The 27,091-nt window shown below is 40.0% G+C and overlaps 1 protein-coding gene across 3 annotated transcripts in view; it reads left to right on the plus strand.

The window, feature by feature from the left end:
• Positions 1 to 27,091, plus strand: part of BMPR1A (bone morphogenetic protein receptor type 1A) — a 141,837-nt gene that overhangs the window by 73,683 nt on the left and 41,063 nt on the right. For 2 of the 3 annotated variants that reach the window (XM_005226531.5, XM_024986576.2), the window contains exon 2: positions 8,532 to 8,646. The gene's annotated coding sequence lies outside the window, so the exon portion shown is untranslated. 3 annotated transcript variants of the gene reach the window in all.

Genomic DNA, 27,091 nt, shown 5'->3' on the forward strand with positions numbered 1-27,091 from the left:
ATACCTTCAGTCTCATGCGGTCATATGGAGCCTTTTATTTTTATAGACTTCAAAGCAGAGCTGTGTTAAGCTAGTATGGGGATGATGTAAAGGAGAAGTAAAGAGAGGGTACTGTTATTATACGAGCAAACGTGCATTCCAGGTAGCTGTTAGCAAGGGGAAGAAAATAAGAAAAACTGGGCATGCAAGCTAAAACAAGCGGACAAGCAAGTAAATGAGTAAATAAACACGACTCTCTTTTGGGACCATTTAGTAAATAGCATTATGAAGCAAATAGCATTATGTATTAATAGCCCCTGATGATTTCACTGTATTGTAGCATAACTCTGTAATTGGTGTTCATAATGTTAATTCTAAATGATCTTTATTCTTCATTTGAGAAGGTGCAACAACGCACATTTAGAAGAAGTGGTGAACCCTTAGTACTCTAGAATCAATTCCTGATGATTCCTAATAGAAATTTTATTGTTTATATGTAGTGTGGTATGTTTACCTATCACCTGAAAAAATGATCTATTGATAATCTCTCAAAATTCTACAGGAAAAAGGGTGGTGTAGATTGTTCTACTGACTGAATTGGATTTATTAAAATGAAAATATGGAAGTGGTTTTTATGCTTCATTGTCAGAATAAGGCTGCTATGAACATTCATGTTCATTTCTTTGGGACAGATGCCCAGGAATGCAGTTTGTTACATGTGAGGGTATATTTAGTTTTTAAAGAAACTTTCAAACCATTTTCCAAAGTGATTATGCCAGTTTATATCTCAGTGGCAGTGTGTGAAAGACCTGTTTTCTTCACATTCTCGTCAGCACTTGGTATTGTCACTGGTTTTTATTCTGGCTGTTCCAGTAGCTGTGTTGGTAGTATCTCAGCATAGTCTTTTTTTTCCTGTTTTTTTGGCTGTGCCACATGGCAGAGATTGTAGCTGAAGACAGCAGATTAAATACATTGAAAGCAGATTATAGCAGTCTGTGAATGTCTTCCTAAAGAATTTGGACTTCATTTTGTACATAAGTGGAAATCATTGAAAAATTTTTAAATGTACTTATATTTTTATTATTTTAGTAAGTTTTTAGGGTTGTGCTATGAATATTTTAGAACATTTCATCACCACCCCAAATTTACCACTCCTGCTCCTTGCTGGAGGCAGCTACTGCTTTGCTTTCTTGGTATCTCAGTTTGCCTTTTCTGAATATTTTGCATATATGGGATCATACAGTATGTAGCATTTGGCATCTGGCTTCTTCTATTGAGCATATTTGGAAGTGCATTCATGTTGTAACGTGTATCGCATTTTGTCCCTTTTTATTACCTGATAATATTCCACACTTGATGATGCCACCTTTTGTTTATCCATTCACCAGCTGGTGGGCACTGGGATCATTTCCAGTTCTTTGCCATTGTGAGGAACCTGCTGAGAACATCTGTGCATGTCTCTATGGGGACAGGTGGCCCATGGCATGTGGGATCTTAGTTCCCTGGCCAGGAATGGAACCCACAGCACCTGCAGTGGTAGCTCAGAGTCTCAACCATTGGACTGCCAGGGAAGACCCTGTATGCTGCTGCTGCTAAGTCGCTTCAGTCGTGTCCGACTCTGTGCGACCCCATAGACGGAAGCCCATCAGGCTCCACCGTCCCTGGGATTCTCCAGGCAAGAACACTGGAGCAGGTTGCCATTTCCTTCTCTAATGCATGAAAGTGAAAAGTCAAAGTGAAGTCGCTTGGTCGTTCCCGATTCTTAGCAACCGGCTCCAGTCCATGGGATTTTCCAGGCAAGAGTACTGGAGTGGGTTGCTGTTGCCTTCTCCGAAGACCCTGTATACAAGTCTTTAAAGTGAAAGTTGCTCAGTTGTGTAACTCCTCAGATTGTAGCCCTCCAGGCTCCTCTGTCCATGGAATTCTCCAGGCCAGAATAGTGGAGTAGGTAGCCGCTCCCTTCTCCAGGGGATCTTCCCAACTCAGGGATCAAACCAGGTCTCCTGCATAGCAGATGGATTCTTTACTGTCTGAACCACCAGCGAAGCCCTATGTAAGTCTTTATACGGACACTTATTTTCATTTCTCTTGGGTAGGTTCCTATGGAGGGAATTTTGGATCTTGTGGTTAATTTATGCTTACATTTAACTTTTTAAGAAATTGGCAAGCTGTTCTCCAAAGTGGCAGCAGCATTTTGCAGCAATGTATGAGAGTTCCAATTTCTCCATGTTGTTACCAACGTCTGACGTCTGTCTTTTTGAGAATAGCCGTTATAGTGGGTGTGTAGTGATAGCTTATTATAGATTTCATTTGTGTTTCCTAATGACTTAGGATGTTTATAATCTTTTCATGAAGCACGGTTGTATTTTACAAATGTGAGTGCAGTGCAAGAGGTAAGAATGGAGATGTGCTCCACAAAAGAGGAAAGACTGCATTAGACGTGTGGAGAGCGGAGGGAGACAGATTTCAAAGATATGTCAGAATGAGAACAGGCGGCATGTAATAACTGCCTCGTATAATAAATAAAGCAGAGGGATGTGGGACTAGTGACCCAAAGATTTTCATCATTGACAGTTAGGTAGATGGTGTTGTCATTAGCCAGAAAATCGAGTATGGATGCATAAACTTTTTTTTTTTTGCGGGTAGATGATCGTTTTTATATTCTGTTCTTTTCACGTATCACTGGAATAAATATTTAATACAGCTGTTTAGTAGTTTAGAAATACGTATCTAGTTCAAAAGAAAGATCTGGATTGAAATATAAATTTGGGAGAGTTACCACTGTATAAATAACAGTTGAATTCATTGAAGTAAATAGTGTATCTATTCCTAAATGGCTGTATCCACTGTGTTACTTTTGATCATTGAAAACTGCATACATAATAAAAGGGTAATTTTTGTTGTTGTTCAGTCGCTAAGTCATGTGTGACTCTGTGACCCCATGGGCTGGAGCACTCCAAGCTCTTCCACTGTCTCCCGGAGTTTGCTCAAATTCATGTCCATGAGTCAGCTGTCTAACCATCTTGTCCCTGCCACGCTGTTCACCTTTTGCCTTCAGTCTTTCCCAGCATCAGGCTTTTTCCCAGTGAGATGGTTCTTCAGGTCAGGTGACTGAAGTACTGGAGCTACAGCTTCAGCAACAGTCCTTCCAATGAATCTTCAGGGTTGGTTTCCTTTAGGATTGACTGGTTTGATCTCCTTAAGATCCAAGTTAATAAAATGATTCTAGGATTATTTCATTCAGGTATCAGTTCAGTTCAGTTTAGTCGCTCAGTCATGTCCGACTCTTTGTGACCCCATGAATTGCAGCATGCCAGGCCTCCCTGTCCATCACCAGCTCCCGGAGTTCACTCAAACTCACGTCCATCGAGTCCATGATGCCATCCAGCCATCTCATCCTCTGTCATCCCCTTTTCCTCCTGCCCCCAATCCCTCCCAGCATTGGAGTCTTTTCCAGTGAGTCAACTCTTCGCATGAGGTGGCCAAAGTATTGGAGTTTCAGCTTTAGCATCATTCCTTCCAAAGAACACCCAGGACTGATCTCCTTTAGGTTGGACTGGTTGGATCTCCTTGCAGTCCATGGGACTCTCAAGAGTCTTCTCTAACACCACAGTACAAAAGCATCAATTCTTTGGCGCTCAGCTCTCTTCACAGTCCAACTCTCACATCCATACATGACTACTGGAAAATCCATAACCTTGACTAGACAGACCTTTGTTGGCAAAGTAATGTCTCTGCTCTTGAATATGCTATCTAGGTTGGTCATAACTTTCCTTCCAAGGAGTAAGCATCTTTTATTTTCATGGCTGCAATCACCATCTGCCGTGATTTTGGAGCCCCCCAAAAAATAGAATCATCAAAATTTTAGAGAATCAAAATTCTCCAAGCTCGGCTTCAAAAGTATGTGAACTGAGAACTTCCAGATGCTCAAGCTGGATTTAGGAAAGGCAGGGGAACCAGAGAACAAATTGCCAGCATCTGTTGGATCGTAGAAAAAGCAAGAGAATTTCAGAAAAACATCTGCTTCGGCTTTATTGACTACACCAAAGCCTTTGACTCTGTGGATCACAACAAACTGGAAAATTCTTAAAGAGATGGGAATACCAGACCACCTGACCTGCCTCCTGAGAAACCTGTACGCAGGTCAAGAAGCAACAGTGAGAACTGGACATGGAACAGTGGACTGGTTCCAAATCAGGAAAGGAGCACGTCAAGGCTCTATATTGTCACCCTGCTTATTTAACTTATATGCAGAGTACATCATGAGAAATGCTGGGCTGGATGAAGCACAAGATGGAATAATAACCTCACATATGCAGATTATACCACCCTTATGGCTTCCCTGCTGTCTCAGCTGGCAAAGAATCCTCCTGCAATGCAGGAGACCTGGGTTCAATCCCTGGGTTGGAAAGATCCCCTGGAGGAGGGCATGGCAACCCGCTGCAGTACTCTTGCCTGGAGAATCCCATGGACAGAGGAGCCTGATGGGCTGCAGTCCATGGGGCTGCAGAGTTGGACACGGCTGAGTGACTGCACTGAACTGAAGTAGCATCACCTCAGACCCAGGTCTTCCGTCGGTTAGTGCGGTCGCTCCTTTTCTGCTGGGTTGTCCTCTTAGACTTTCTCTTTGCTCGTGGTCCTAAGATGGCTGTCATAGTTCTGCTTAACAATTCAAACCCAAAGTTGCCTGAAAAAAATACGTATTTTCACTTGGGTGTCTTTTTTCATCAGCCCAGGAAAACCTTTCCCAGAATCTCTTCAGCAAACTTAGTCTCTTGTCTTACTGGCCAGAACTGCATCAGATGCTTATTGCTAAAGCATTCATTGGCAGGAGGAATGAAAATTGCCACAATTGGTTCAGACTAGAACTTTTTAACCCTGGTGTTAAATATCCTTTTGTCTTATCTCTTTTGGAAGAAGCTTTTTTCTCCATGTCTTTTGGTTCTCTGCTGTGGATTAGATAGGTAAGTTTTTCTGGACAGCTTAGTTTCGTATCACTGAGTTGTTCCTATTCAGTACTTCAGAGCAGCTAATATTTGTTGAAATCATACTCTATATCATTAACTGTGCTAAATTCTAGGATACAACGAAAAATAAGAAGCTTTGAGCTTGATATGAAAATATGCTTAGGCAGAAGAGTGCTACCATAGAATATACACTAAAGTTCATTTGTATTTGGGGTTTAATGCCATTGTTTTTAATCTTTAGTTTTATGAGAAAAGGCATCTTAAGTTTCAAAATCAAGCTAATATTCAATTTATAAATGAACTTTTGGAACAGAATCTATTTAAAAGTTGACCTTCCCTTTCTGTATTAAGTGGATTACATTCTTTATTATAGAAATGCATTCCAAACTTATCTAGATTATACTGTTAGAGTTACAATAAAACTATATAATGGTTTTCTGAAGCATAATGTTTGAGTTTTCCAGTTACTATATCAGAGGTTTTAATAGTAATAATACCTTTAGTTTAGGAGCCCTTCTGAGGTATTTCATAAAATGATTATTGTATAATTTTCAATTTTTGAAAATAGTTTTTTAATTGCAGCTGTGATGTTTATAATAGTACTTGTACAGTATGTGGGATGCTTTTTATGAATGCTAAGAGAGGGAAATGAAGAAAGAGGAAATTTGAAGTGGTGGAAGGAAAAATGTATAAGCAATATCTAATTTTGTGAATACTAAGAAGCTACTACTTTTTGACATCTGTTACACATTGAAAAGCTATCAGCTTCCCTGATAGCTCAGTTAGTAAAGAATCTGCTTGCGATGCAGGAGAGCCCGGTTCAATTCCTGGGTCAGGAAGATCTGCTGGAGAAGGTATAGGCTACCCACTCCAGTGTTCTGGCCTGGAGAATTCCATGGACTGTATAGTCCATTGGGTTTCAAAGAGTCGGACACAGCTGAGCGACTTTCACTTTCACAAGTTGAAAAACAATCTTAAATTTTGTCTTAGACTGAGTATCAAAACCATGTTTATACTAGTTTTTTTTCAAATCTTATTAATATAGGTGTTAATGGGTAATGTTCTAATACTTCAGTATTCTTCATACTTCATACTTCAATATGATATCCATAATTGATGTTTGTCACTGATGGATTCTGTGTGGTTAGTGATCTTTAAACTATCCCAGTGCTTTAAGATTTAACCACTTTGATAATTTTGAAGGGCTTCAAAACTGAGAGGGATGTGTTCATTTTGATGGCAAAAAAGAAAAAGATTTTTGTAAAGGCAATATGGGATCAAAATGAACTTTTCCTATGTTTGCAAATACTTACTAACTTTGAGGAAATACCTTTGTTCGCTCTGAATTAGAAAGTATTAGAATATATCCAGAAGGATTCGATTTTCATTTATTCTGAGTCATTAAGAAGTTCAAATGTGTTTTTAAAAGAATTACCTTTTCCTTAATGGATCTTCCAAACCTAAGAAACTTGAAAATTTCAGGCACAAAGTCTTTGGTGAAATTAATACTTAAAATTGTTCCGTGTTTGGTCTTGACTGGATCCAGTCACTATTAAACACAGTTCATAGTGCTAAAAGCCTGTGGCACGTTGTCTTATAAATTGAGTGATTAAAGTCGATACAAGCGTTCTGCCTGTGTGAATTCTGTTTCTGTGCCTGTACGGTATAGATCTCTGCTTAAAGGACTGTAATCGCCAAAGCTAGAAAAGGCTTTGCTTTTACTCACAGTTTCTAGTATATAAAGAGCGGCTTGCAGACCTGCATCGTGAAGCGCATCCTGGCCTTTGGTTGTCTTTTATCTTCCTGTTAGGAGTAAAGTCAAATCTTGCGTGGTTTTCCTTAGCCGGTCTTAAATTCAGTCCTTGGAAACGCTTTTCTGAAGTTTATGATTTGTCATGTCTTTGTACATGTGAGAGGATTGAGGGAAGATAGATCAGGGTCTTAGACTTTGCAGATGGTATATTTGAAGAGTCTTTTTTGATTATGTATTTTCCTTTTTTAAATTATTTTTAGATTTAGCCTAAAGCTTGTAACTTTTTTTCACACCAAGGAAAAAGTGTTGTAATAAATAGTGCTATAATAAACAATGATTGGTAAGTGGTTTACCTGCTAATTTTATTATTATTTGATCCGTTGGAAATATCTGGTAGAACTAGAATCAGGCCATATATTTTTAAACATAGTCACTTTGATGGGACTTTAAAACTTTATGAGAATAGGTTAATTTGAGCTTTGTTTAATGTAATGATTTCCTCCCCTCTCTTCTTCCATATGCCCTTAGGGAAGAATTGGCAAAGAATGGCTTTAGAGGAAAATCTTTATGCCTTTTCTAAAGTGGAAACAATGCCTTTTTTTTTTTTTTTAACTATTATTGTTATAAGGTAAATTTTTTAAGACTATGATCATCTCAGAGAAGGTGGGGGGGAAATGCTAGATACCAGGTCTCCATTACTACCCTCCTTTGTTACTATGAATGATGGTCTAAGTTTTGGTCATATGAGAACCCTGAAAAATATCAGGGACCTGGTGAGGTTATAGGTAACTCGTGCATTGGGAAGACTGTTAAAGGCTTCTAAATGCAGACAAAGCATCACTAATTGCTTTCAGGGTCGGTCTGTCTTTAGTTGGACCATGAAAGATTTAGCATGGCCCTATGGCAGCCTGTCTGCTGAGTGGAGACTGTTGTCTTTAAGAAAGGCTATCTGATACGCTGGACCGTTTCAGGTTGCCCCAGTTTACATGAATTTAGTCATTATTGCCAAGACTACTAAACCTCGGTGTGACACAAATGGTACTTCTAAATGGACTTGAAGACAAAGGCGTTTTGACCTTGCAGTGGGACATGAGTAATGTTCATTCAGCTTAAAATTTTTCTTTTTACAATAGGAAACAGAACACTGTGCTATTTGAATTTTCAGTTAAAAGATACATTCAATGAAATTATTTTTCTGATCCCTAAATAAGCAGCACACCTGTCTTTAACTAAATTACAGGTTTTGATGGCTTCCTTCTTCTATATTTATGAACGTTGTCTCTTAGAGCAGCAGGTCACTGATGACAGCAGTAACACTGGAAGCCTGTGCCCTGGACGCAGAGCCAGCAGCGCAGTCAACTCTTGGCCCTCGCTGTTCCTAATGTTCTAGGTTGAAGTCTGCCTGGAATTAAAACTGCTAACTGAGCCTTTGTGATAAAATTGAAATACTAGCTGGGTGATCAAATATATTTTTTCTCAAGTAGGAATCCTAATATTGTAGAGTTGTAAATTTTAGTGCTGCTTCTGATGTTCTTGTTTTTCAATTTGAAATGTGATTTTTTTCCCCCACAAAACCTTATTAGGCTGATACAGAACTTCACATGTGAGTAATTTTTTCCACAGAACTGTTATGTTATAAAGTTGAAAATACTCAAAATTTAGAACGTCTTTGAGTAAAGGTTTGTAAAGTGATAGTTTCTAAAGTGCCATAGAACTTTACATTAAAAATGTATAGTTTTATGCATGATAAAATTTTATCATTTCTTCTACATGTGTTATTCTGATAAACAAACATTCTTTCAGTCTTAAATATATTCTTTTTTTCTAAACAGATTTATGAAAATATGCATCAGTTTAATACTGTCTTGGAATTCATGAGATGGAAGCATAGGTCAAAGCTGTTTGGAGAAAATTGGAAGTACAGTTTTATCTAGCCACATCTCTGAGGTAAGAAAAAGACTTAAGAATATAATTAATGTGAAATTTCTCATTTCTTAGCAATTAAAAATCATCCTATTTTATCACTGCAACTTTGTTATCTTCTTTATTCTTGAATCACCTTCCTTATGAGTTCTTAAGTAGTTACAGGATTTTATCTCTTTATAAATGTTGAACCTCTTCAGGAGTAAAAAGTATTTATTATTAATATAGCTTTCTTTATTCTAATTGGAGAAAATAAGCATTAAATGATGTATATAATTACTTCTTTCCTCTGACGATGACAAAACAGGTTAGAATAGAAGATTATATTAAAATGAATGTTTACATTATTCTGAAGCTTACACATATTTAGAATTTAGGATAAAATTGTTACTTTGAATAATAGATCTTTGGAGATAGAATTTATTGAAAGAAGTGGAAACTGCAGTAACATCAGGGACAGGGGAGAAGCCATTCTAAGACAATGTGGATAGAGAAATCAAGTTCATTGTTTTCAAATCCATAGAGACTCAGATTATCAATAAAAGGTTTAATCCTTTAGGAATCTGTATTAAAAACAAACAGGTAGAATACATATGTTTTACTTTTTCCTCTTTAAATAGTAGAGTTTGCTACTGTTTGCTAGTATACTTTTTCCTCTTTAAGTAGTAGGTTTTGCTCACTGCTTTGCTTCCTTGCAGTATTCATTCATCCTCCTGTCCCTTCTAAGCCGGTCTGTTTGCTCTTTTGAGGAATAGTCATGATGTTCTAACTGTCTTTTGTCTTTTGTTAGGCTTCACTCTGTGATCACTGCGCTTGTTGCCATTTTTCCTTTCATGAAATACTGGTAGCTTCTATAACCCTGAGCTTTTCTATTTCTACTTCTTTAATTACTCCTTCAAATTTTTTTTTCCTATTTTTGTTTGAAGAATAGTTGTCCTATTACTAAATAATGACCTTCCCTAAGATTCTTATCTCTGAAATTCTTTTTTTAATGTCTCTCCTGACTTCTTGATTTCAGCAGTTACCTCTAAAATGATCTCTCTCAGCCGCATATCTCTGCTATGACAGTATTCTAAGCTTCAGCACGTGTTTTCGACTGCTTGCTTCACGCATGGTGTTCCCACTTTGTTTTCGACTGCTTGCTGCAGGCATGGTGCTCCCACTTTGTTTTCGACTGCTTGCTGCACGCATGGTGCTCCCACTTTGTTTTCGACTGCTTGCTGCAGGCATGGTGCTCCCACTTTGTTTTCGACTGCTTGCTGCACGCATGGTGCTCCCACTTTGTTTTCGACTGCTTGCTGCAGGCATGGTGCTCCCACTTTGTTTTCGACTGCTTGCTGCACGCATGGTGCTCCCACTTTGTTTTCGACTGCTTGCTGCAGGCATGGTGCTCCCACTTTGTTTTCGACTGCTTGCTGCACGCATGGTGCTCCCACTTTGTTTTCGACTGCTTGCTGCAGGCATGGTGCTCCCACTTTGTTTTCGACTGCTTGCTGCACGCATGGTGCTCCCACTTTGTTTTCGACTGCTTGCTGCACGCATGGTGCTCCCACTTTGTTTTCGACTGCTTGCTGCACGCATGGTGCTCCCACTTTGTCGCCTGCTTGCTGCACGCATGGTGCTCCCACTTCTGTTACTAGACCTCTTTGTCACCTGTGCTCACAGCCTCAGTGCAGAATCGGATTCTTTATCTTTTCCTTGCTACTCTTAGTCAGAGATCAGGTCCTTTCAGCTTTACCTCTGTATCATGAATGTTTTCATCATCTCTCCTAATTCTCCCATCACCGTCCACGTTTAAGTTCTTCAGCATTTCACCTGAAATATTGAAGGACTCCCCCACTTATTGTGTCTCCTCACTCTTTTTTTCCATCTACCGATTGCTACCAGCTTATGTTTTCTGAAAGGCATAATTGTGCCTGTACTGTCAGTGACTCGTAGTTAGCCTGTCAAAGTAAGGACAGATTCCTCTAATGAAGTCTCTCAACGGTATAGCATTAAGTGAAGCTTTGCTTACGTCCAGCCACTTCCTTCTCTCTCAAACACTTACCAAACACCTGTTCTGCACCAGGCATTAGGTGCTGAGAATACGAGATGTTCAGTAAAAATGAGTTCCTTACTTTACTCTCAAAGAATAATCTGTTTAGAGATGAGTACACAAAGTTAATACAGTTTGAAAAGTGTTGTGTGAGATTGGGAAAGTATGTTGGTGTCATCTAGAAGGGCTCCACCAGTATTGTTAGAGGAGAGAACTGTCAAATTGGCTTCACATAGGAAATGGTGTTTGAGTGGAGTCTTAAAGGATGAGTAGAAGATTGCTGGGACTTCCCAGCAATCTTGGAAAAGAATTGCCTTACCAGTTGGCTCAGTGGTAAAGAATCCACCTGCTGTGATGTAGGAGATGCAGGTTTGATCCCTGGGTCAGGAAGATCCCATTGAGAAGGAAATGACAACCCGTTCCAGTATTCTTACCTGGGGAATCCCATGGACAGGGGAAGCAGAGGAAGTAATTTTGTGTGATTTGAATTCAGAATATGAGAGAGGGTTTGAATGACAAAGCTGAAAGAGCTTGTTTGTGAAGAACTCTGGATGCCATGGTAGGGAGTTTAGACTTCATTTTGTGAGTAGTTGGCAGTCTCTAGAAAGTTTGAATCATAATTGTGTTTTGTAACAATTAATACGGAGATCAGCCCTGGGATTTCTTTGGAAGGAATGATGCTAAAGCTGAAACTTCAGTACTTTGGCCACCTCATGCGAAGAGTTGACTCATTGGAAAAGACTCTGATGCTGGGAGGGATTGAGGGCAAGAGGAGAAGGGGACGACAGAGGATGAGATGGCTGGATGGCATCACTGACTCGATGGAGTTGAGTCTCAGTGAACTCCGGGAGTTGGTGTTGGACAGAGAGGCCTGGCGTGCTGCGATTCATGGGGTCGCAAAGAGTCGGACACGACTGAGCGACTGATCTGATCTGATCTGATCTGATGTGAATGATAGTTTGGAAGGGGGAGCTACCAAAAGCCGAGAGACAATTAGGATACTCTTAATTGTTTCAGTCAAGAGGTAATGAGAATTTTAAGGTAGGGATCAACTTATCTGAAGTTGCAAAAACCTTTAAGTATTGATTATTCAGCAAATATTTAATTTTCTTCTTCATACCACTTTGCATATATGATACTCTTCAGCTGATGATTTTAAATTGACCCGTGTTTTTCCTCCTTCTGCTAATATTTTTTTCCAGGCTTGTTTTTCCCTATTCTTCTAGTTTAAGGCCCCAGAGCGTTAATTTTTGTTCTACAGAATATTGCTTTTTGGGGATTCCTGTTGATCTGTGTAACAACAGTCACAAAGGAGAAATCAAAAAATAAAGAACAAGGTCCTCACGTTAGAGGAATGCAGTGAGGACTCAGGGAGCTCGTAAGGTTGTGGGAGTCGCTAAGCTTGAGGTAATAGAATTCAGTCAGAGTGATGATAGTGGAAATAGAAAAGGAAAACTGGAGGAGGTATGTTGTGAAGGAAGAAGGGACACTGATTTGTGACTGGATGTTGAAAAGAGATAATGATGCCCACGTTTTTTATCTGGATAGCAGGGATAATAATGTTGGGCATAATGAAGAGCAAACAGAAGTAATTCTTTGAATCTGGTTGAAACCAAGTTTCCTAAGTTTAAAGAAACATTAACAGTGATGTTCTGCTGTATTGCTGGTCTCTTCATTTGTTTCAGATCAGATCCAAAGAAATCCCAGGGCTGATCTCCTTCAGAATGGACTGGTTGGATCTCCTTGCAGTCCAAGGGACTCTCAAGAGTCTTCTCCAACACCACAGTTCAAAAGCATCAATTCTTCAGCGCTCAGCTTTCTTCACAGTCCATCTCTCACATCCATACATGACCACTGGAAAATCCATAGCCTTGACTAGACGAACCTTTGTTGGCAAAGTAATGTCTCTGCTTTTGAATATGCTATCTAGGTTGGTCAAAACTTTCCTTCCAAGGAGTAAGCATCTTTCAATTTCATGGCTGCAGTCACCATCTGTAGTGATTTTGGAGCCCAGAAAAATAAAGTCTGACACTGTTTCCACTGTTTCCCCATCTATTTCCCATGAAGTGATGGGACTGGATGCCATGATCTTCGTTTTCTGAATGTTGAGCTTTAAGCCAACTTTTTCACTCTCCACTTTCACTTTCATCAAGAGGCTTTTTAGCTCCTCTTCACTTTCTGCCATAAGGGTGGTATCATCTGCATATCTGAGGTTATTGATATTTCTCCCAGCAATCTTGATTCCAGCTTGTGTTTCTTCCAGTCCAGTGTTTCTCATGATGTACTCTGCATATAAGTTAAATAAACAGGGTGACAATATACAGCCTTGACATATTCCTTTTCCTATTTGGAACCAGTCTGTTGTTCCATGTCCAGTTCTAACTGTTGCTTCCTGACCTGCATACAAATTTCTCAAGAGGCAGGTCAGGTGGTCTGGTATTCCCATCTCTTCCAGAATTTTCCACAGTTTACTGTGATCCACACGATCAAAGACTTTGGCATAGTCAATAAAGCAGAAATAGATGTTTTTCTGGAACTCTCTTGCTTTTTCCATGATCCAGCGGGTGTTGGCAATTTGATCTCTGGTTCCTCTGCCTTTTCTAAAACCAGCTTGAACATCAGGAAGTTCACGGTTCACATATTGCTGAAGCCTGACTTGGAGAATTTTGAGCATTACTTTACTAGCGTGTGAGATGAGTGCAATTGTGCAGTAGTTTGAGCATTCTTTGGTGTTGCTTTTGCACATTGTTTTTCAAGCCTTAGCATACTGAAAAGGAGATACTATTTAAAAAAGAAAGTATTGCCTCTTTACAAGAGTAGTTTGAAGAGAGATAAATAGTATTCTGCACATGTTTATCTTCTGTTACACTTTAATGCTGTGTAAGATTTAGTAAAATATAAAAATGTTTGAAGTATTTCTGCAGGTCTAATTCTGACGCTCTTACTGAAAGATGGTATCTCATTTATTAGAATTTATTCCTAAATGAATGGAGACCTGTGAAGATACTCATTAAGCAGAACTTGATGGTTCCTTATTAATAAATAAATGTTAGTATGATTATATACTTAGAGAAATACCTTATAATGAGATAATGCTACCTTATAATGAGATAATGCTACCTCATAATAAATATTAAACTGACTAGTTTTAATGCTTTTATTAAAGTTCTTTTCAACTCTTAATTGATGGTTGATTTAGGACTTTGCAATATTCAAAATATTTCAACATGGTATATTGAAAATAAAGTTGTCAGTCTCAGTTGCCCAGTCTCTTCTTCTTTTTTTTTTAATCTTTAAATTTTAAAAAATGTACCAGTCATCTTTCATTGGCCATTAATTCTCAATTAGGATGTAAAAGGATTCAGCAGATACCAAGTTCCTCAAAGAGAGGTACAGGGCAAAGATGGTCATGGTAAAAAATTCAGAGTGCCCCCTTCACCCTGGCGCTCATCAGGAAATGCTCTGAGGGTTCTTTTGGAGGTAAAATCCTGCATCAGTGTCCAGTGTGGCAGCTCCTTGTCTTGGCATCTGTGAGTTTCTTCTTCACTGGCACAGCCAGCACCATCTTGGTGTCTTGGATGTTCACTGTCACCCAGTCTTCTCTAAAAGTTACGCTTAACTAGAAGCTGCCTATTCTGATTTTCAGCGTTAGCCTTTCCTCTGTTACCTGAATTCCCTTTAAATGCACTATATTTTTTTAGGCCCATTCCAAAATTTTGGGTTCTGGCTGTAGGGACCTGTTGTTCAGAGACAAACTAGTAGATGTGAAGGACAGTTGTTTCTGTCCTGTGGACCGATAACAAAGGGACCGACAAATTGTCACCCATTCCTTGAAGCTCTGGGAGGCGTCCTCAGGGCTTCTAAGCCCTCCCAACTGCAAGGTCTGTCAGCAGTGTGGCAGGTGCCAATTGCTTGTAGGTCTGCTAGAGATTTGTTGTTTAGATGGAGCAGCCTTTAGAGGCCCTGCATTGCACAAAGCGGTTGCCATTCCCAGCTTGGAATTGAGCTTCATCCTTCCTGTTGGTCTCTCCTTGGACTCCATTGAAAATGTTTTCCCACACCTACTGTTTTCTTTAGAGAAACCTACAACTCATAGTCTCAGAAACGTCCCACAGGCCTTGCCCTCAGGCTCTTTGGTTATTGTGCTCCTCCTGAAAGGGAGACAGAGACAGTTTCTTCTCATTCTCTTCAGTTCAGACTGCCTCCTCATAATGAAGACACCTTTGTTCTTTGCTTAATTTAAGTTTGGCTTATATTCTCCTTGCTCACTTACCTGATCATTCTCCAGTTTGGATGCTTTTAGGTTCAGGTAGTGGTTTGTATTCCTGCAGCTGCATATGGTATTGTGGGAAGAGCCTGCCACAAGATTTCCGGTCGCGTCTTTTTATGGTGGCTCAGAGTGTGAAGAATCTGCCTGCCTGCAATGTGAGAGACCTGGGTTTGACCCCTGGATCAGGAAGATCCCCTGGAGAAGTGAATGGCTACCCGCTCTAGTATATTCCCTTTTGTTCCCCTCCCATTTTAGTATTCTTGCCTGGAGAATTCCATGGACAGAGGATCCTGGTGAGACAAGGTCCATGGGGTTGCAAACAGTCAGACATGACTGACTAACACTTTCACTTTCATAGTGACATTTCAATTCCTGGCTTTATCCTCCATCCTAATACTTCTCTTCTGTTCCACTGTTTTATATTTTTAATGGTTTATAAGGTAATTTCCAATCTAGGTTTCTCAGATAGAAATTCTAGTTTAACTTCTGAGTTCATCTACTTCCTTCCTTTCCTCCCTCTTTTCCACTTTCCCATCTATTTTTTGGTGATTAAGTGTCAGAGTAGGTCTAATTATCTCTTTTCAGAACAGTTTTAAAAAATTTTTAAAAGATCACATAAATGAGACCTGCATAAGCTCTTACATGCAGTTCTGAATAGAGTGCACCAAAGCCTAAGGCCCTCGTCACTGTCCTCGTCCCATTCCCTCCTTACCACGCTCCCCTCCACCCAGCTGGCATCTCACTGACCTTTACGTTACCATCAGGCTGTTGACTTTTAGGATATATTTTTATGAGATTATACATAATGAGAATACTTGCCTAAAGTCCGTGTGAGGATTAAATGAATTAGTACATGTCAAGTATGTATGACATGTTAGATTTCTTACTTGATAGTATAAAAACAGTATTGTAAGAAAAAGTAAACTTAGAGCAAAGATAGTTCAAAATATGAAATAAACCAGAAATATTGGGAAAAGGGGGGCTTTTGAGTATACTGAGGTTCCCCGTTTCGTGACTTGAATCTAAATTTCTTCTCTGTACCATGTAGAAATCACCAGAAGATGATGATACGGGGAGCAAAGTTCCTGAGCTAGTACTTAGGATTGTTGGCTTTAGTAGCTGGCAATAGGTTTGGAGATGCATTGGTACATGTCAGTATACTTATAAAGAACTTCGAGAGTTTATTATGTGATTTTATAGTTGATTTAACTCCCCAATTATGTTTCCCTTAAGATACTAATATTTTTATTCCTTTCATTCACTTATTGAATACTTACTGTTTTGCTCAGTAACGTGCTAGAAAGTAGAGATTACAAGTGCTGCAAGATAAGTCAAAAAACATCTCCTGATTAAATAAGTGTTATGAGAGGAGGGGCCATGTCTTTTGATTTACTGTTGTATAATTGGTGTGAAGCAAGTACCAAATAATTAGTAAAACTTCATGAATGAGTGTTTGTTGAGAGCGTGGTGCGGCTGTGCTGCATGCTCTGGGTGCCCTAGTGCAGATAGGCCGGCTCACTCACCTGATACACAGGAGTCAGGACTGCTTACGCAGAGGGCGAGTAGAACAGGTCTGAAGAGTGAACCGTAGTTAACCTGGTGGGAAACGAAGGAACAAAAAGAATGCGCAAGGGAGTCTGAAAGGGATGCCTGTAAACATAGAGGCTTCAGTGACTTCACTAGAGTTGGATCATTGTCAGGGTATGAGAAGTGAGGGGGAGGATGGCGTTAGAAAACCTGGCAGAGGCCAGATCATAACAGTTCTTATGTCTTGGTAATTTCATTCTATGAAATGAGAATATTCATAGATTTTTTTTTAAAGCAGAGACCATGACAAGGTCATTTAGTTTTAAAAGTTGTAAATTGAAATGTTAGTCACTCAGTCACGTCTGACTCTGTTTGACCCCATGGACTACAGCCCGCTAGGCTCCTCTGTCTATGGAATTCTCCAGGCCAGAATACTAGAGTGGGTTGCCATTCCCTTCTCCAGGGAATCTGACCGACCCAGGGATTGAACCCAGGTCTCCCGCATTGCAGGCAGACTCTTTACCGACTGAGCCACCAGGGAAGCCCTTTTTAAAGGTTAGGTCTGGTTTAGAAGTTAGCATTCTATTAAGTTACATTCTCTAGGCTGTACAGTTCAAATGATCATAGCCAGATTATTTGTCAGCCAATACCTTTCAGTTAAAACTGCATGACAAACAGGACATACAGACACACATCTGGAAACTTAAAAGCCTACCTCTATAAGTCCCACAGGTCAAAGCTGAAACCGTAACGCAAGTCAGAAAACACCTGGGCCTAAAGAGTAAAGAGAATCAGGGCGTATCAAGCTCGTGTGGCATGCTGAAGCTTGCATTCAGCTCCGCTCAGTTCAGTCACTCAGTCGTGTTCGACTGTGTGGAACCCCATGGACTGCAGCACACCAGGCCTCCCTGTCCATCACCAGCTCCTGGAGTTCACTCAGACTCATGTCCATCGAGGTGGTAGTATCATCCAACCATCTCATCCTCTGACGTCCCCTTCTCCTCCTGCCTTCAGTCTTTCCCACCATCAGGGTCTTTTCAGATGAGTCAGTTCTTCACATCAGGTGGCCAAAGTATTGGAGTTTCAGTTTCAGCATCAGTCCTTCCAGTGAATATTCTGGACTGATTTCCTTTAGGATTGACTGGTTTAATCTTGCAGTCCAAGGGACTCTCAAGAGTCTTCTCCAAAACCACAGTTCAAAAGCATCAGTTCTTTGGCACTCAGCTTTCTTTATAGTCCAACTCTTACATCCATACATGACTACTGGAAAAACCATAGCTTTGACTAGACAGACCTTCAGCCACTGTTTCCCCATCTATTTGCCGTGAAGTGATGGGACCAGATGCCATGATCTTAGTTCTCTGAATGTTGAGCTTTAAGCCAACATTTTCACTTTACTCTTTTCACTTTCATCAAGAGATTCTTTAGTTCTTCTTTGCTTTCTGCCATAAGGGTGGTGTCAGCTGCATATCTGAGGTTATTGATAGTTCTCCCGGCAATCTTGATTCCAGCTTGTGCTTCATCCAGCCTGGCATTTCTCATGATGTACTCTGCATATAAGTTAAATAAGCAAGGTCACAATATACAGCCTTGACGTACTCTTTTCCCAATTTGGAACCAGTCTGTTGTTCCATGTCCAATTCTAACTGTTGCTTCCTGACTGGCATACAGATTTCTCAAGAGGCAGATCAGGTGGTCTGGTATTCCCATCTCTTTAGGAATTTTCTGCAGTTTGTTGTGATCCACACAAAGGCTTTAGCATAGTCAATAAAGCAGAAGTAGATGTATTAAAAGATGAGAACATTAATAAAGTAAGCCCCTAATTTAAACTAGGAAAAGAACGGCAATATAAACTGAAGTGAAGTGAAGTAGATAATAAAGATAAAAGCTAACACTTGTAGAACATTTGTTACATGGATGTGCCTTACAAGGATTATCTCGTTTATAACAACACTGTGAGGTGTAGGCACTATTATTATTCCCACTTTACAGATGAGAAAACTGAGGGCTTCTAGCTAATGAGTGATAGAAGTGGGTTTGAAATTAATGGGGAAAAGACTTTTATGATACGATAGAATTAACATAGCTAAAAGTTGGTTTCTTGAAAAGACTAATAAAATGGACAAACCATTTGAATGACAGATCAAGAAAAACCCAGGAAGCACAAGTAGTATTGGGAATGGAAAGGAGGACCTACCTTCAAATATAAAAGAGATTTTTTAAAAATAAGTGATACCTTGAATAGCTTTAGGCCTAAACATTTTACAGTATTTCTTCTTTTTTTCATTTTACAATTTAAATAAAACAACAGTTTAAAAAATGTTACTTAATAAAATTGATTGTGGCTAAACAAGAAACCTAGATATTTGTTTTATTATTAGAGAATTTTAATTTGTAGTGAAAGATCTGCCTCCTCCCATACACTCACTGATAAGCCCACGGCTCCGATAATTTTAAAGGTGAGTTCTATCAAACTATTCATGTAGTAGATATGTCCAGATTTACACAGACTATTTAAGAGAATAGCAAAATAAGGTTCTCAGCTTATTCTATGTGAGTAGTATAACCTTGATACTAAAAGTAGGCATGGATAATATGAGAAAATAATTACAGGTCAGTCTTTCTTAGGAACATGGATATAAAACCTAACAAAATGTTAGCAAAACAAATCCAGTGGTGTTATTGAAACATGATCATGTCTAAAATCCTGCAATACAATTCTGATACTGCCTACCTGCTGTTATGTGTTGGACTACACAGATTTAAGGGCATAGTCCCCAACAAAACTGTGCTCGCTTGAGATGCCAGTCACAAGTTTGGGTGTCCCCAGGCTACTCACACTTCTGACTAACTGGCTGCAAATCCAGGAGGATCCTGTGACCACCCTCCCACCCCCAACCCCGGCCCTGCAATTTGACAGTTCATTTATACGACTCACAGAACTTAGTATTGTAAAGATACAAATTGGGACCAGCCAAATGAAAGAGACACACAAAATGAGTTTGGGGAGGGTTCCAGATGTGGAGCTCACATGCCCGTTTCCCCTGGAATCAGGATATGTCATCCTGACTGTGTGTCAATAGGTCACTAGCCAGGAAGGTTATCTGAGCCACGGTGTGCTGTTCTTATCGAAGTTTCATTAGATAGCCATGATTGAACAATTGGCCACATGATTGAACTCAATCTTTAGCCCTATCCAAACTCCCTGAAGATTGGACTGGCTCAAAGCCCGAACCCTCTAATCATATTACTGGTCATTTTGGTGACCAGCCCCCATCCTGAGTCATTCATTAGCATAAACTCAAGTGTGATCCATGAGGCTTGTAAATAACCAAGACAGTCCTGTTACCCAGGAACCAGGCACAGAGACCAGACAATTATTATTTAATAATGACAAAACAGAGTTTGTCCCAGAAATCCAAGAATGTTAGTGTGTGAATTATTATTGCTGCATAACAGTTCATCCTAAAACCTAGAGACTTGAGGTAATGAAAGCTTAAATTACCTGACAGGAATTCAGGAGCAATTTACTGGGTGGTTTTGGTTCAGGATATTTTGTGAAACTGTAGTTACGTCAGCAGGGGCTGCTTTCATCTGAAAGCTTGACTGGAGGAGAATCCACTTCAAAGATGGCACCGTCTCTTGGCAGTAGGCAGGAGCCTCTGTTCCTCACTGCATGAGCCTCTCTACAGATTCTTTGAATATCTTTGCACAATGACATCTGGCTTTCCCCAGAATAAATGGTCCAAGAAGGAGAGCAAGGAGAGAGCTGCATTGCCTTTCGAGACTTAGTCTCAGAAGTCATGCTATGTCACTTTGACTTTATTCTGTTTGTTAGTAGGGAGTCACTCAGTCCAGCCCACTTTAGAAGTAATTAGATTCCATCTCTTGAAAAGAGGAATATGAATGAAGTTGGGAATCCCAGAACTACCATAGATGGGTTACTCTTTAAGAGAGCTCTTAATATGGATTATTGCTAATTAATTTATGCATTAGCACATTGAAGGAGGAAGCCACTGTGATAATGTCATTGGGTGGAGAAAAAACTCTTGATGAAATTCAGCCCCATTTATGATGAAAACTCTTAGCAAATAAAGAATAAAAGGGGACTGTAATGTGAGAAAGAATATGATTAAATTTATGATTAATTTAGGAAGAATGGATATACATGATCTTGAGGTTTTCTGTGTATCATGTGGTGTATTTTTCCATGTGTTAAGTTTATTCTCCATCCTTGAGCAGTATTTTTAAATTGTTCTTAAATGCCATTTGGAAGTACAAAATGGAAAAGTACAAAATCCCGAGGGGACTACCAAAATCTCTACCTGACTGCCATTAGACCCAGAATCCCACTTCAAGAAATCTGTCCGTCAGAATTATTTACCCAGACAACAATAACCAAAGCATCTATTCCGGTTTATTATTGCAGCGTTTATTATATCAGAACATGGGGACAGCCTAAATGTCCATCAGTGTGAGAAGGGTTAAGTACAGCTGTAAAATATTCAAAAAGTGGAACACTGTGCAACAGTGAAAGTGAATTAAAAAGAACTGTGTGTGGCTGTGATGGGAACCACAATGTTGAGTGAAAAATAAGCAAAATATTAAAATACACACATAGTCATGGAATGATTCAATTTTTATACATCTATAGCAAATTTAACAGTATGTAAAACAGTATTGCTTGGGATATATACCACGTAAAATAAAGGTATATAAAGACAGCACTGTTAGATGCCACAGTCAGAATAACGGTTCCCTCAGTTCCGGAGAAAGCGTGCAGCCTCAGTGATCCTTGCCCCGCTTTAGTCAGCGCCTGGATAATTCTTAGGTGATGTCTTTAAGGCACGATATTCAGTGAGTGTAGTTCATAGACTCATAGGATATGAGAGATAGAAGTCTTCATGGTATTAGGTATTTTAATAAGTGAATTTAATAAAATGGTTATTTTATTTCAGATGAGGAAACTAAGGTCTACAGAGGGAAGTGAGTTGTCCAGGATCAACTCACCAATTAGACAGAATTTGCAACTGCATCCTAGGTCTCCTGACTCTAAGACTATGTTCCTTACAGTCCTTTCTTTAATAAAAGTGTAAGTTGATAAGTAGTTAAACTAGATATCTTAGAGCTGAAAGAAAGATACTAGAAGGGAAAAAAGGGCACATTAATGTCAAGTCTGCCACAGAACTCCTTTGTAAAAACATTCTAAACTAGCACATTTTAACCTAAAAGATGTTCTGACAGTGTAAAGAAAAGGGAGATGTTTCATCTAAAAGGCGGAAAACTTCCTAGATTTCCAAGCGTTTTGCAATAATACGCCCAAATTTGTAATCTTGAGTGTTGTTTCTTAGACCTATAGGTTTGCAAGGTTTCGTTTCCTATAGTTTGTGGTTCATGCTTGTCAGGGAAGAACTGTTAGCAACCTGATTTTAACACCTTCTAGTCTTATTCGAGGCCTTTGGTGAGTTTCAATTTAATATAAATATTACCTTTGAACTCTTCCTCTGTCTGCTGTAAGTGCAGATCGTGTCTCTGCAGTTGAGTGTAGATGATGCTTTGAAGTCCCCTTCATCAGACCACATTGTTTGTTCCCAAAAAAGGACTGTATTTTCTTTTTGTCTGTGGTTATTTCCACAATTATTTAACTTGCTAAAACTATGGGGTATTGTCAGATTATAACCCAAGCCATTGTTTGCCTTAAGCAATATTTTAGATCTTAGAAAACAGTGTTTACTTAAACACGTCTTTCTTAAGACCTTTTAATTTGTATCTTAAACTTGAGTATATCCACCGAAAACAGTGGGAAAAAATTGTGTTGTTTTTTTTTTTTTACTGGATCTTGACACAAGTCAGGACTCAAAGTGAACCAAAGGAAGTGGTGTGGTTTTTGTATCATTTCAATTGTGTTGAGATAAGGAAATGGAATAGTTTATCCACAGCGAAGCCCTTATGGGAAAGTCTGGTTTGTATATGAAAGTAAAAGGAATTGGCATAACGTTTTAATTCCTTCTGTTGTACTCAGTCATTCCCTCAGCAAATATTTATTTAGTACCAACTATGTGCCAAGCACTGTTCTAGTTGCTAGAAATACAGAGTGAAAAAGTAGAATTATACCCCTGCCCTTACAGAGGGTACATTCTGGAGCAGGTGGCAGGCAATGAAACAAATAATAAATTATATATTAAATTACAGGGTGACAAGTGCTAGAGAGAAAAATATCAGGGATGGAGTATGGGAATGCCAGGGCTGCAGATGGCATTACAGTTTTAAATAGGATGAGCAGGAGCACTAAATAAGAAAGGGATGTTGAGTAAGCACTTAGAAGAGGTCAGGTAGCAAGTCATACAGGTAGATGTCTTGGGGAGGAATGTAATAGGGAGAGGACCTTGCTAGCACAAAGCAGGACGTGTTTGAAGAACCAGGAGGCCCTTGCTGCTGAGGTAGAGGAGTTGGAGTCTTACTGGCCATTGTAGACGTCAGCTTTTACTCTTGAGTAAGTTGGGAAACCGTTGGGAGGTATGAAAATATGCTTTCTGTCACCACTTTGGCTGCCGTGTTGAGAATATACTGTGCACGGATATGGGTTGAAGCAGGGAGTCCAGTTCTAGGAGGCTTTTTCGGTAATCTAGGCAAAAGGTGTTAGCGGCATGGACCAGAGAGATAACAGTGGATGTCATGAGGAGTGCATAGATTCTTGATATATTTTGAGGGAAGAACCAACGGGATTTGTTGACCTCATGGATTGTGGAGTATGAGAAGGAAGAAGGGAGTTGTTAAGAATGACTCCAAGGTTTTAGGTCTGGGAAACTAGGAGTAGAGAAGCTGTTGTTGGGAAAGACTGAGGGTCTAGCAGACTTGGGGGATAAAAGGAGAAAGACCAGAGCAATAAATTATAATTTATTGCTGCTAATTATATTAAGTAAATTTTTACGCTGTTTGAGCTATCTCTTGAAAGTAATTCTACCTTGTACCAGTCTCTCTTTTTTTGGCATATGTGTTATCCAGTATCTTTTCTACTGACCTAACTCAGAATATTCAAGTATATTTTCTCCTTTAATCTTCTGTTATAACAGAAGAACTGACTCTCTCTGACCTAGAAAATAGAGAGAATTTATTGGCTGTTAACTGAAAAGTCCCTGAGTAATTCAGACATCAGGCAGAGTTGCTTAGGCAGCTCATTGGTAGCTCCGAGGACCTGGCTGCTTTCAGTCTCCTGGCTCTACGTCTGGTTTCCCTTCAGGTCCCGACGCTCTGCCAGGAGCTGCAGTTTTCTTATTCATATTCAATCTGAAAGAAAGACTTTGTCTCTACAGGCCCCCTTAGACACCATGTAAGAACAGTTTACCACTGAACTTTTCATTGTGGCATAGAAGATAGAAGATGCTAATTGGCTTGGCCTAGGATGGGGCCTCTACTCCTGGAGCTTCAGGGAAACCCTATATACACAGCATTTTTGAAAGCTGTAGGTAGAAAAAAAAGTGGAGGAAAACGCTTGATTTTTAAATTCCTTTTGCATTGTACAGTCTCTTTGGTTAGCACAGCAAGAATATGATTGTTTTGGTAAAGAGGTTGAATGAGAAGAAAAAAAGTAAAGCAAAAATAAAGTTGCATTCAGACATTAGTTTAAGATAATTTTGCTTCTAAGAGGCTTAAAACTATTGCTTTTTGAACATCTAGAACCCCAGAGGAGCCTTCAGATAATGGTGGGATCTGGGAAATTCCCTGGCAGTCCAGCAGTTGGAATTCTGCACTTGTCACTACCTAGGGCAGGCTCAGTCCCTGGTCAGGGAACCAAAACCCCGCGAGCCTCGCAGGGCTGCCGTGCTCCCCCCAGCCAAGAAAAAGCAATCTGACCGGCCGTTCTAGTAGAATAGGTGTTTCTCAGCAAGGAGACCCTGCTGGCCTCTGGCTGGGACAGTCCTCTGCTCTGAGGGACTGTCCTCGCTCAGGGTGCTGCGTTTTCCGCTTTGGCCTCTGGTTACCGTGTGTCCTGTCACTCCCCCGTTACTGGTCCAACCAAAGTCACCTGTGTATTTCCAGGTTTTCGTAGGGAGGTACAAAATTGAAAAAACTTGTGACTTTCTGGAAAAGTGTTTCGTATGGAGAGCGTAAATACAGATATACTTTGATTTGGTTTCCTGAGTGAGATACGGGTTTGCTCTTTGTTATTCTTGAAGTTCTGCTTTCATTTTTTTTCTCCCTAGTTCTAGAGATTAGATATATTCTCCTTAAAATTTGATTTAGCATTTGAATTAAACTTTTTTGGCCACGGGGTTTTACTACGTTAATTACAAAAGTTTTAAAATTAAATGTAATGTTGCTAAGGAGAAGAGAAATCTGTTTTGATAGCCAAATTCAAGCATTTTGACTTGGGTCACATGGGTTAGAATAGAAGGACCAACCAGTCTTGAACAAATTTCTAACTTTAATAGGTAAAAATTATTTGTGGTCAGAAAAATGAAATGCACTGAGTCTAGAAGAACTCATTCCTAAAGTCAGAATATCTTAGAATACTCTCTGAATATCTGTTAAAGCTCACTTTATAAGCACTTAGGAAATGTTAGACATCTTTGATGAAATAAATGTATATAAAAATATCGATGTGGTATGTGTGGATATAGTCAGTCACTTGCTCTCTGAGATCTGTTTTCTGAAAATAGTTGTATCAATCAGGGCCCAGTCAAGAATGTTGAAACCACACTGGTTATTTTAACAGAGAGAATTTGGTGTAAGGAATTAACTACACAGGCATTGGAGGATTGAAAAGCCAAAGAAACATTGGAATTAAAACAGAAATACTAATTGTGGGAAACAAATACACCCCTAAAGGTTGAGGTTTCAGAACCTAAAAGCTTGGAGAAAAACTGCCCTTGTGGAGCCCTGACCCGGTCCTCTATGAAGGGAGCTCAGAGCCCAGCTGTGCTGGCCCCAAGAACCTGCTCTGGGGTCTTGAAGCACTGTCGCTCGGACCCTGGTGTGTGGGCACATCTGTATCTGAACAGGGCCCACAAGGCTGGTTCTGGGAGTATAGAAGGAAGCTGAAAACTGAATCTGCTGCTGCAACCACGGCAGAGGATGTCGTTCAGGTAACTGACCGGAACAACAAACAAAATCAGGAAGATGGAAGTTCCTTCTTCCTTCCTGCAGCCTTCTCTAGTTCCCATTGGAGCCAGCTGGTAAAAGACTTGTTGTCAGGTAAAAAACTTGTCCCAGGTCAGCACAGCAGTGGTTAGGTTGTTTGGTCGCTTGTCCCAGGTCAGCACAGCAGTGGTTAGGTTGTTTGTCGTTTGTTTTTTGGAGCAGGGTGGGTGGGGGTGGGGGGTGGGGGGGGTGTTATTTTGTTGTCGCTGAAAAGCAACAGTGTAAGGAGCGCAGTGTAGTGGTGTTTTTTTTTTTCCTCAGTATCTATCACTCTTGACTGAGTGGAATTGGGGCCTTCTCAGCAGCAGACTTGCCACTTACTGGTTTTGTGAACTTGAGCAAGTGTCTTAATTTTGCTGAGCGTCACTCTCTTCTGTGATGATGAAATAAAATCTTACGTGTGTCGATCTTACACGGCTCAGTAGAAAATCGCTCCCTGTTTCCCTTTGGATGTGCTTGTGCTCAGTCGCTCAGTCGTGACCAACTCTTTGCAACCCTGTGGCCTGTAGCCCGCCAGGCTCCAGGCTCCTTTGTCCATGGGGATTCTCCAGGCAAGAATCCTGGAGTGGGTTGCCATGCCCTCCTCCAGGGGATCTTCCTGACCCAGGGATTGAACTGGAGGTCTCCTGAATTGCAGGTGGATTCTTTGCCGACTGAGCCACCAGGTTTGATGTACTTACTTGTGTGCTTACTGGATAAAACACTGCCCTTGGGAATAAAAGACCTGAGTTTGTAGTTTTTCTTTCAGGTTACTAACTATGTAGAATTCAGCAAGTCACTTTAGCTTCTTGAACTTGTCTTCTCTTTAAAAGTAGGAATAATTTTACTTACCACAAGGGTCATCTATATATGGTGTGAAAGTGAAGTCGCTCAGTCGTGTCCAACTCTTTGAGACCCCATGGACTGCAGCCCACCAGGCTCCTCCATCCATAGGATTTTCCAGGCAAGAATACTAGAATGGGTTGCTGTTTCCTTCTCCAGGAAATTTTCTTGACCTAGGGATTGAACCTGGGTCTCCCTCATTGTAGGCAGACACTTTACCATCTGAGCCACCAGGGAAGCCCAATATATGGTGTAATGCATGTAAAACTAACTTGCACATTATAAAAATGGTGATATGCTAACGACATAAAGTTGCCACTAAATACTATATATGAGTTTCTCTCATTAAATTGACGTGAAAGACTTAGATCTATCTTATGCTCTACCTTGAACCAGTCACTAACCACGTAACACTGATTTTATCTCTGTAAAAATACTGTGCAGAAACTAACACAGTGTTGTTTACCATTGACCATAACATAGCTGCGTGCGTGCATGCTGTCACTTCCGTCTGGTCCGACTCTTTGCGACCATATGGACCATAGCCTGCCGGGCTCCTCTGTCCATGGAATTTTCCAGGCATCAGTACTAGAGTGAGTTGCCCATACCCTCCTTCAGGGGATCTTCCAACCCAGGGATTGAACCTGTGGCTTCTGCACTGCAGGCAGATTCTT

This window comes from Bos taurus, chromosome 28 (genome assembly GCF_002263795.3).
Source record: "Bos taurus isolate L1 Dominette 01449 registration number 42190680 breed Hereford chromosome 28, ARS-UCD2.0, whole genome shotgun sequence".
In the NCBI taxonomy this organism is placed as follows: domain Eukaryota; kingdom Metazoa; phylum Chordata; class Mammalia; order Artiodactyla; family Bovidae; genus Bos; species Bos taurus.